The sequence below is a fragment of the Tetrao urogallus genome (genome assembly GCF_951394365.1).
Source record: "Tetrao urogallus genome assembly, chromosome: 1".
Taxonomy (NCBI): domain Eukaryota; kingdom Metazoa; phylum Chordata; class Aves; order Galliformes; family Phasianidae; genus Tetrao; species Tetrao urogallus.
In genome coordinates, this window is record NC_136813.1 from 117,849,930 (window position 1) to 117,861,677 (window position 11,748).

Here is an 11,748-nt window from a genome sequence, read left to right on the forward strand (position 1 = left end):
AATATCTTCCATCTCCTATTCCTAATCTGCCTGGGATTCAGCACTTTATAGGAAGGAGCAGTTCTCCTTCCTATTTACAGAGCATATTAAGATAAGTATTTTGGTTTCTGACATGCTCTTCTAAGACAAGTTACTGATGACAGCAACAAGTCAGCAGCCCTGCTGCTTGCAGAACCCAGCATGCTGCTCTGAGAATCATTATGGTGCTGGAGGGAATTGCAGACTGAAGGCAGAAAGAGAGAGCTTTCCTACAGCAGGAGTGATTGACTGTGACAGTTTAATGTTAGACTTTGCTTTGGGTTGCTCTTGAATATTTCTTGTAAGTTATATATAAAGGAACCTAAAGCACCTTATTTCCCAGGATTTTAACTCAAAATATCAAGTGCCTAAGTATGACACAATGAAGAAACAGAAGTGTCAGGTGTCAGGCTCTTTCAAGTTAGAGCAAACCTTCTGTAGAAGAGGGTAGATAACAGTAGGACAAGGGGAAATGGTTTTAAGTTGAAGGAAGGAAGATTTAGGCAGGATGTCAGGGTGTTCTTTACTATGAAAGTGGTGAGGTGCTGGAACAGGCTGCCCAGAGAGGTTGCAGATGCCCCGTCCCTGGAGGTGCTCAAGGTCAGTTTGGGAGGGGCCCTGGGCAGCCTGGTCTGGTATTAAATGTGAAGGTTGGTGGCCCTGCGTGTGGTGGCGGGGGTATGGTTGGAGATTCACGATCCTTGAGGTCCCTTCCAACCCAGGCCATTCTGTGATTCTGTGACAGTTTCTTCTCTTTTGTTCGAAATAAACTTTTTTTTTTTTTTTTTTTTTTCCAATTGTTCATGACACACATTGAAATCAGTGGTCAAGTTCTATGAATTGTTGTATATTTGGATTGCTCAGAGTGCAGCTGATGCATCCGTTAACTATCTCTTAATTGTCATATATTGCTATTTTCAAGTAGTAAGAATCATCAGGAATGTTTATTAATAATCTGAATTAATAACATACTAAAATTCACACATACTGTAATTTAAGGAAGCATTGTAGAGAATTTATTATTACTCACTACAGGCTACTTAATGCGCTACTGCTGTATTAAGCTGAAATAACTGTTTCCAGATGCTGACTACTCAGAACAGTCTCAGAAGTTATCAATTTGCGTGCACTATTATACAAATCATGCTTATAAAGGAATTCCTGCAGACAGTAACCAGAGATAATGAGCTAACTTCAACAGATGACAATGAGCAGTGTGTTGAGATAACTTATCTATTGTTTTGGTGGTGAGATGCTTCTTAGCAGATTGATTTTTAGCATCTATCTCAGGACTATCAGTATTCCTTCCTAGTGGGCTCATAGCTGTGAGGAAGACCAAATTCTGTTCCATGACTGTCTACAGCCTGCAGAATAAGTTCAAGACTACACAGTCCCCTCCTTCCACTGATCTCCCACAGATTCCAAAAGGAAGCTTGTACAGAGATCAAAGGAAGAATCTGGGCTCTGTGTAGTAAAATAAAACTTTCAGTTGTTATTTTTTATATCACATTCAGAACTGGTCACTGGAAAGTGTTTCTTTTGCTAGAATTGCTGCCACTTTTGCTCCTATTTCTTTTTCCTTCCCCATTCTTCCTTTTTTATTCTGGCTTCTTTTTCTTCTCTTTATAGCTATCACCACAAATTCCCATTCCCAGTCCAATCTTGGGCGTTGGAATGGTTGTTGCTAGCTTGCAAAGTGCTACCATAACCACAAGTACCTGCACTCTGAGAAGTTTTGGAGAGCAGTGGTTCAAACCCACCTCCAGACACAGCACAACGGTCCTAACTCTCTGCACAGGAGAATACTGCAGATCTACATCTAGTATTTCCCCTGTCCCAACCATGCGTTTGTTAAAAAGCAAACCTAAGAACCCAGGAACTTACTAGATGCTGTCCCACATCAAACATTTACCCATGTGCTCAGGATGTTGTTCACTGAACTATTCAGCAGTAGTGCAATACACTGTGTGCAGGGTAGGCTAATATGTCAATGCCAATGCCCCCAGGGTAAATACAGGTGATTAGAAAGTGCCACCTTAATTAGCAGGAGATTTTCCCTCCAGTTCCAAACTGGATTTAGATGTGTAAAACCAGTTCAGATACACGGGATCGAGTTGTAAGATTGCAAAATAGAGAAGCAGCTGCCTAATGCTATGTACCACTGCAGTCAATTGAAACCCACTGAAAATGGTGGGCAAAAGGATAAGAAACTTCATAATGTCTTTGCTTTCATGTTTCTATATAGCAATTAAGCTTTAAAACAATTTCCCGGCTTTGGTATGGAAATTCCAGGATGCTTTAAAAATACTTTTTCTAAATGAGACATGTCCAGTAAGACTGTTTGAGATGCTGTCCTTAATCCTGCTCTCAAAACAGGAAAACTAAAAGGAAATGCTTTGCCTGAGGTATGTCCAAGACCAGACCATATTCTGGAATCATCTTTAGTATGAAGTCAGTGGACTGTACTGCACTCATTTGCGTTCCTCATAAGCATGAGGAGATTACAACCTCCCATGTTCTGTGAGCTGAGCAGTTCAGTTGCCCTGACTTTCTCAGCTGAATAAAACCTGCAGTCAAGTGGAAGTAGCCCTAATACCTCAAAAGAACGTTTTCGATACCTCTCTGAGCTACCACTCTGCCAGTGGCCTCCTCAGTCCACCTGAGTGTCAGTAATGCTCCTACAATCCTTGGCACAAATGAATGCAGGTAACACATTCCTCACTCTTTCAGTTAATAAGTGACTGAGAAAGCCTATCAACTTATGCAGAAGAGGTTGTTTGCAACCACCGGAACAGACGCAGATGCAGTGGGAGCTTACTGCCAAGCTCCTATTGTCTCAGTTGATATTTCTTCATATACTTTATAAGGTAATAAATAATAAATATACTTAATAATAATAATAAAAAAATAATAAATATACTTAATAAGGTAATAAAATGACAAGCTAATGTAATGTCAAGGAAGCACTGCTTTTTGAGAACGGTGGACTAACCTGGGATCTTCCATTCAGTCTTGAAGTTTGGCAAGGGAACTAACTGTGCAACCTTCTCCATCATTATTGTTCTACTGCTGTTTTGAGAACAACGTCAATTTTTTGTCTGGATGCTACCCATTTCACCAATGACCTCTGAGAAATTATGGCTGAGACAGTTTGGTATGATGAGATAGGACACACACAGGCACAGAGTTAGGTAAATATGTAGGTGAATCCAAATGTTCCATCTGAATAGCCATCAGATCCCTACATCATTACTCAATAAACCTTGGCCAAAATATTCTTAATAAGAATATGATCCAAATGATTTCTCCTCACACAGCCAGAAGAAATGCATGGATCTGGACATCATAACACTGAGGTCAGTGACCAAACCCCAGTGAATTCACTGGGAACTGAGCTGAATCCCATCTCCAGGGCTAAAACTTGCATTTCTTGTTGAAATGAGAGCTCAGTTCTGCAGAGTGGTGAGGCAAGAAAGGTAGGACTGAAAAGGAAAGGAATCCACAGCTGCTCAGCCCCACCCTATATCAAGAACAGGAGTTAAGGGCTGTGACTTCCACTATTAGCATAAACGCTCACAGGGGCACTACCCTGCCTGGGAATTGGCCTTAGCAACGCCTCACTAATATTCCCCTGACCTCGCCTCTCCCAGCATATCTTCTGTACGTGTACACCAGTTGGTGAAACTGGAGTAGGAGGCGCTGCCTGTGATGGAGCCAAGGCCCAAAGGGGAAACCAGGGAAGGATGCAGACACAGAGCCCTCCTCCTTCACAGCTATGAGTGACCATGGTGGGGGACCCCTGCTCCTCTGAGCCCAGTCTGGGCTGCCCAGCAGGGGCAATTCTAGTCTGCACTGCACAGAGGAAGAACGCAGAGATGCTTTGGAAAGGCAGAATCTAATAGTGAGCAGGAGATCTGCACTTATAGTAGGAAAAACATCAATAAAAATGGAAACACTTTCAAACAATTGCATGTATCAGAGAAATTCTAAAGATCATTCGGTTCTGTGCACTGAAAGACACAGAAAAAGGAAAGACAAATCAATGAAAACCGCAAAGGAACGGTAAATTACAGTAATGGAAAAAGCCTCCCAAGTACCAAAGGAGTAAAGAAATCAGTTTCTCATGTGAAATCTCCTGGAAATTACATTATGCAATTGGTATATTATGCAAAAATGTACCAACTACCAATGAGAAGACTTCCCGTGACACTCAAGATGATAACCAACCAAGTGTTTTTAAGAAGGGAAGAAACCAACAAAATGACAGTACTCAGTCAAAACAGATCATGAGTGTTTGCACATCAATCCCCAGAGTACAAGGGTAAAGAGGAGTCTCCCAGAAACAAGGCAGAGTGAATACTGCACAGGATCCTGGCTGCCACAAAAGGCAGCACCCTCTTCTTTAGCCCTACAGGTTAAAGAAGTCCCAGTGCAACATTTTTATTGCAGTTAAAAAAAAAAAAAAACAGTTGGAAAAGAATCACGAAGAACATGTTGCTGAAGCTGGTCCGTGCTCCTCTAAATGGCAAGAAGCATCTGTGAATGAAATGTTTCTTGATTTTGAGTCAATTACAAATTGTTAAAGAAGATGCTGAAGATGATAGTGCCAGTGATCTCTCTGATTCAGAAAGGATTCCCATTTCTCCATCTCCCTGCACGCCACCAGAGCTCATACTCAAAGCTGAAGAAATTGATCCAGTTTGTTTGGAACCTGCGCCTGATACAGGCTTTAAAGAGTCAGAATATTGCTACCCAGACTTCCTGCCACCCCCTTTTAACTCTTTTGAAGCAACTGGCCATCTTTGTTAATGAGGAAGGCAGATTTGAACTTTGACCAAAGCCAACTGGATTTCTTGAGAAATACAGTGATCACCTTTTGCAGCTGGAGTGACTGCAGATGCAGACTGTACAGAATGAGAAAGCTAAGGAAGCCAAAGCCAGACTACTCTCAGCTCCACACGTACCCTAAAAAACCCTGGCAAATGCAAAGTATTGCTTAGCCCTTTGCCTAACAAACAAACAGTTCCCCAGGAAAGTGTTACAAAACTCCTCACATGCTATTCACATCACAGGGTAAATCCATACTGGGAAGAAAGTCGACCGTTTTATTCACATCCAGGTCACTTGAAACTGTCTGAGAGAATGGGACATGCAATGTCTTCTCAGAGACAATCTGCTGAAGTAAGAAATGAACTGGGAAAAAAAAACAACTGCAAAGTAACAGCTTCTCAACATGCAGCCCTCTGAGAACAATTCTAAAATTGAAAGTGTTGGTAATATCAGACCCCCCCAGCAAGTGCCAGCGTTTTATGGTTCAGCTGCTCCCATCAAAGGCTTAAAAACATATGCATGTACAAACACAAAGAAAAATGGCAATTCCAACAATTATGTTCCTTCTGAAAAAACAGAAGGGGACAGAAAATAAAAACAAATGGCACAAAACAAACATCACGGAAATTTAAGTGAAGAGTTGATTGGTAAACGTTGGTGTTTCTTGACTGCTAGAAAGCATTTGGCCAATGTAAAAGGGTCATGTAATCTTCATAGTTAGATCCTGAGAAAATACATTCTTGATTCATGGTTCTATGATTCTATGGTCATATCCTGTATCCACAAAAGTCACAATGAAGGTGTTTGGGAATGATTTGCTAGTTTTAGGAAAATCTCTTCAGCCGTACAGTAACATCTGTTTTGTGGAGTGTTAAGTGGTCCCCAAGCAAGCCCTACAAATCGGTACTGCTGTAAGCTGATTTCTATCGGGTCCCCTGGAGGTGACATTTTCCCAGCACGTGTGATTTCAGCAAAGCAACCTGTTGCTCTTTCCAGTTTTCTTATGAATTGCTGTTCTTCACCTCAGTATTATTTCTAGATAACTTCAGCCAGAGAAAACACCTCTGAGCTCTATGGGAACTTCTCTCTTCGCCTGATCCTAGATGTATCAGAAGCCACCCTGTCCCAGATTTGGGGAGGGGAGGCGTTGGGGCCCCTCTATGCAGTTCCGTCTGCCTCTGGCACGGCCGAGCTCAGCTCGAAAGCCCCTCGCTCCCCACCGCCCCCACCCCGCACCCCTAAGCCAAACCCGGCCCGGGCGCGGAGCCCCGCCGCTTGCAGCCTCCTTAGCTGCGTCCCGACCCTTCCCCGTGCGCCCCCGGCCCCCAGGCAGGGCGGGCTGCCCCGGCAGCCCCGCTGTCCCCCGGCACCCTCCTGCCCCGCTCCGCTCTCACCTCGTCCCGCCGCCGGGGCTGCTCCTGCCGCCACCAGCTCTTGCCCTTACTCCGGCGCTGGGCAGGGCGGCGGCACCATCCCCCGCCGGCCCCCCAGCTGCCGCGGCGGCACTCGCAGCCTCACGGGAACCGGCGGCGAGAGGGGAGGAGGTGCGGGGGGAGAGAAACCCCCGGCCAGGGCCCCGTTCCAGCCCTCCCCGCCGCCTCCGGCACCCAGGCCCGCTCTCACGGGCCGCGCAGGCGGGGCGGGCGGCGGGGATCCGCCCGGGAGCACCCCGCTCCGCGGCACGGAGAGTGCCGGCCGTGCCGGGCCGGGCGCCGCGCACAGCGAGCGGCGAGCTGGGCGCCGAGAGTTTGGCGGCGGGGCCGAGCGGAGCAGCGATGAGCCGGCTAGCTGTCCTTGCGCCGCACGGCTCCTGGCGCTCCGCGGGTACCCCGAGTTCGGAAGTGCGCGGCGGGACGCTGATGTGGGGAAGGAGACCGTCACCCGCTCCTTTTTCCGCACCAGGGAAATGGGGTCGTCTTCCACATTGCACGGAAAACCTCCTTCCAGCCTTCTGCTGCGCGTTGTTCCCCGCTACCTGAACCTGATGCGGTACGGAAGGTGCCAGAGACCTGTCGCTCCGAAGTAGACAACCCTCGGCTCTGCCCGTGCCGTGCTGTGTGGTGGTGCGCACACGTGTAACTGCACGTTTGCTTTGTTCACGCCAACGGGCAGTTTATTTGCATCGTAAGGAAAAGAAATGCAGGAAAATAGACAATCAGTGTTTACTAGCACTTTTACATTACTTTTCACATCCAAAGGTAAACAGTGATTGAGACCAACTTTGTCTTTTGGGATGTTCCTGCAGTTTACATCCGAAGCTCATCTCTCGAGCTTACATCTGAAGCTTATATCTAAGTGCTTTTGTAGGAAATCTTGGCACGCATAGCTCTTTACTCACATTCTGGAGCCATTCTGCAGCCCAAGCCCACTGGTCTGGATGTGTTCCAAGAGCTTTATTTTTTTTTTTTTTCAGGATAATAATGTTGTTCGAGTTTCAATGTACAGATGAGAGCGCATAGTATTTCTCACCCCAAAAAGGTGACAGAAGCCCTTCACTTCTGAAGGAGATTTACAAGGCCCAGCTTTACTAAATGACTGGTCCGTATATTACTGCAGAGCTACCAAAGCTCTTAAAACACCTAGATATTCAAACAGCCTTGCATGAGTTGGGGTGCAATTAATTTTAATAAACCATTGTGTTTATTTTCCCGTTCCTTCTGCAGTACAATATACATTTTTAAAGAAATAATTCATAATTTTTATGAGCTCTTACAGTATAATTGCATAATTATAATAAAATGACCACCTCTTCCAAATTAAAGTAATTTTTTACAGATTGTGAAGGTGAATGAAATCTTCTTTAATTCTTATCTTGCTTAATTGGAGAGGGTTCTTGAGAAAAAAAAATTACAAATGCAGAGCATTCACTACTAAGGTTAAACTAAACAGTATTCTTTTGTGGACTTGGGCAGATTTCACTCTTCTAGGCAGCAGTGTAAAATGTTACTGTTTTGAATCCTAAATCAAAATAATCTCCTCTTTTAAGAAACATCAAAGATATCTTTGCACACCAAGCTTTTGGAGTCATTGCTTTCCAGGACTGCACCACAGAATACAAAATTACCAACATTTTTTAAAGGCTGTTCTCTGATTGTGGAGAACCTGGAGGAGAAGAGGAAGTTGGTTACTGGGAGTAAATGCCTAGATTTAGTTATGTGGCAGAGACAGAAATGATGGAAGGAAACAAAATCTTTAAAATGGGAAAGGATCCAGGCCAGATGTCACAGAATAATTGTGGTACCTTTCTGAACTTCATCCACAAAATCTGCCAGTCAAATACTGTATATTTGCTGCTGCTGCAACCCCACTTAGCCAATGGTGGAAATTATGCCATGGATTTTCTGTGGCCTAATATCTAAGGCACAGTTATATCAAATAGCAATCAACATTAAAGGTTTTGTTTTTTGATTACTTGATTGCAGCTCCCCATTATCTGCCATTTTGTTGTTTAGTGATTGCTTTTTTCCCTAAATAGTAGCAACAGAGCAAAAACTACATTCACCATGAGAATGGAGAGGCAGATAGACAAGCCCAGAGGGTCCTGGCACAGACTTGCTGGATAACTCATTGCTTCCTAGAGCTTAGCTACACAAGGTTAAAATGTTTCAGAAGATTTGAGTCCACATCTCCCACTAGGCAAGGAAATCGCCTAAGCAACGAATCACGTGAAGTTCCAGAGGAACAGTTACCTATGCTACCTTTTGAAACCCATACTGCCCTTTGTTCTGCTCCACATGGCTTAATTTAATCTGAAATTAGGTGAGAGAAAAAGGAAGAATAAGTTCCTTAGACATAGGAAACACTACTGTTTTGAGTCTTGTGCTAGTGACAGTGAATAGTCTTTTTGACATTATCAGTCTTTCCAAACCAGCCTTACTAGTGACTTGACATTGAGAACTAGTTTCTATATTCCAGCTTGTCTCTGCCTTTGCAATATACACTTAGAACATATCATAACAATATCAGGCAAAATCCATCTGTATTCTTTTTCTTATTTATTTCTTTATTGATTATCATCTCATCACGGTGCTAAACAGCATTAGTAGCTCAGTAATTCAATGCCTGTGAAAAAAGCAAACCAACAAATAATGAGGGCCACTTCTACTTCAAAGCATCTGAGAGTGATGAGAAAAGGAATAAACAGACATAGAGAGAACAAGCAGCTGCTGGCTCCTTTAAAACTACAAGTGAAAAACACCTGTGAGTGTTTCCTGGATATGCCACAAGTAGTCAAATGAGAAAAAACCAGGAAGGATTTATTTGGAACACCAGATCTAAGAGAAAAGCGGAGGTAGCATAAGAAAAATTCCTGGTTTCCAGTTGGTTTGATCACGTCTATTGCACTGGGGTCCTAGGGGTTTGCTCCCAAAGGCTGTTGTATTGTCAAGCAGTTTTGTCAATTTGTCCTTTCTGGTGGAAAGACACCTGTAGTGTCTGTTGGGATATCCTTCAGGGAACAAGGGGTGTCTCACAGAACAGGGAGAGTGGGGAGGTTGCGTGGTGATTTGTACAGGACAGGTGACAGCTTACAAGGCAGAGTACTGAGGGTTGCTCTTTGCATACAGGTATTTTGTTCTTAGGTTGCTGGCTCCCAGTAAGTGTGAATGAGCTATGAATGCTGTGTGGTAAGCTGTGAAGTCAGATGGGCTAGCTGGAAAGTCTGATTTTCATTCTGGCAATGTTTGTAGAGGATGCAGCTGTTACTTGTCAGATGGATGCTTAATGTGTTGAACCAATTGCCTGAAAAGCTGAAGTCCAAATTTGAGCCACACTATCCATGGTTGAGCCTTGTGATCAGGGCCTGGTGTGCTGAAGAGTATTATACATAGAAAGCCTAAAACAGGCTCTAGTTTATTTTGTTCTCTTATAAATGTTCAGGGAAGTACGGGATAGAAAGAATGACTATGTCTGCCTCATCTTGTATTGTTTTCAGTGCTAATAGAAGCTGAGCTAATAGTTTGGAGATAGCACTGTGAACACCAACAATCCAGAAGACTGGGGTCTTCTGTTGAACAAGCAGAACATCAAAGGGAAGGCATGCTCCTGTATTTGTCCACCTTTCTCATCTTTGGTTTTCATAGGAGAAAAGGATTTATTCAAGCCTTTCTGTTGAGAATGAATTATGGGTACTCAGAAGGAACATGTGCAGGCTGAGATTTGACTGGAATTCAGAGAAAGTTTGAGCTGTTAGGCTGTGAAGAAAATGCTAGAAAAGGGCTGAGGCTAGTAGTGGAGTGTGAAACTGACATACTTTGGCTGTGTCAGTGTGCCTGTATCACTGTCTAGTGGCTGTCCCACGGAACACAAGCCCCCTCACTGCAGCTAGACTTTATGGATGCACTATGTGCTCAAATAAGGAGTTCTATGTTTTTCAAGTCAAAATTCTTCTTCTCCTGCTGAGGATGATGAAGTCTATGTATCTACAAACACGTAGCTCTTGGAGGACAGATGGTGTTGTTTTGGTCAGTACAGGAATGAAGAAAGGAATTGGCATTTGGTGCAGTTTCCTCTGGATGAGTAAATGCTGCAAGGACTAGATTGGTATTACACTACCCAAAATGAAATCTACTGGTCCAGCTAGGAATGAAATATAAACAAGGCAAAATGTGAATTAAAAGCTGCTAGAGTGAGGTAAAAACTGGACAAAATCAGCAGCTCTGTGGACTGAGGACAATCCAACAACAACTCCAGCCCAGCTCCGTAAATGTTATTGAACAAGTCTCATGAAGGTGTGTCCTATGTGAATTAGCCTTAAACAAAGAGGACTAAAAATCTTAAGCCTGTTCCTTCTTGTTCCCTGCTGTCTTGGTTTAAAAAGTTGAAAAGTCATGATTAAGTTGGCTGAATTTGTTATTTAATATGTTTTATTTAGTTTGTATCTGTGATTTTTAAAATATTTATCATATTTCTAAATAATGGTGACTGTTTTCATAGAAATTGGAGATGGAAGAGACCCAGTAAGTTCATAGCCAGTCCATCTCCCCTGCTGCCACGCTGAATTACTCTGTATGTACATTTTCCAGGACCACCTTCAAACTCATTTTGAAATGTTCTGCTTCCTTGGAGGAGTGGGCATATCTGTGTTCCTTGTGCACAGATCTGAAAATAACCAGTAATGTCCATTCTTGTCTTTACTTCTTTCCCTCTTCATGCTCCTTGTTCTCATATTCCTTTTTCAGGGCAGGGCTACTCTGCCAGATAAAAGCAGTCTAAGCAATATCATTTGAGCAGTTATTTGTTGAGCAGCCTTGGAATAGCCTGCCCTGGGGAGTATGAAAAAAGAAAACAAAAACTGCAAGGTATTTGCTGAATACCAAAGCAGAAGCACACAGAGAGCATTACCCCTCTATTAATCCCAGCCAAGCACACTTTCCTGAAGATCTTATATTGCTGTAAGTTTTCTGCAACAAATTTTGTACTAAAAATGTGATTTACAATGGATGCAGCTCCTTTTTTTGTCACTCAGTGCTTGCATTTTTTTCTATCTGTAGGTCACATTTGGCCTATTGGGGGCAGCTTACTGAGCTAGCTGTTTTCCTTCATGACAGAGTTATCTTGTGCTTCAGGAGCTAGCCATGGATGAAACAACAGTTCCATGTCCACATTTTATGATTGTAAAGAAAACTTTCCAGATGCAAAGTAGCCAAATGGGTGCAGTGATATCTGCTCAGAATGCTTCCAGCTCAAAATAAAAATTCTGAGAGGGAGGACTTGTTTTCCACATTTCACTTCCAAAGCCTGTTAAGAACTATTTAGAAATCACTCTAGTGAACAGTGTGAGTTTGCTCACAAATGAAAAGAGACACTTAGTGTGAAAAGACAGGCCTGTGAGGACAAAACTTTCCCATGTTTGTACACTGATCTGAAGGCTACATTTACTGGGGTTTGGCTGCCTGCTTT

At 43.3% G+C, this 11,748-nt stretch overlaps 1 pseudogene across 1 annotated transcript; it reads left to right on the plus strand.

The window, feature by feature from the left end:
- The first annotated feature begins 2,819 nt into the window (after window positions 1-2,819).
- On the plus strand, window positions 2,820-5,484 carry LOC306958712 (protein FAM217B-like; annotated as a pseudogene). The gene is made up of 2 exons: window positions 2,820-2,885; window positions 4,036-5,484. The product of its transcript is annotated as a protein FAM217B-like (transcript).
- Window positions 5,485-11,748: the final 6,264 nt, after the last annotated feature.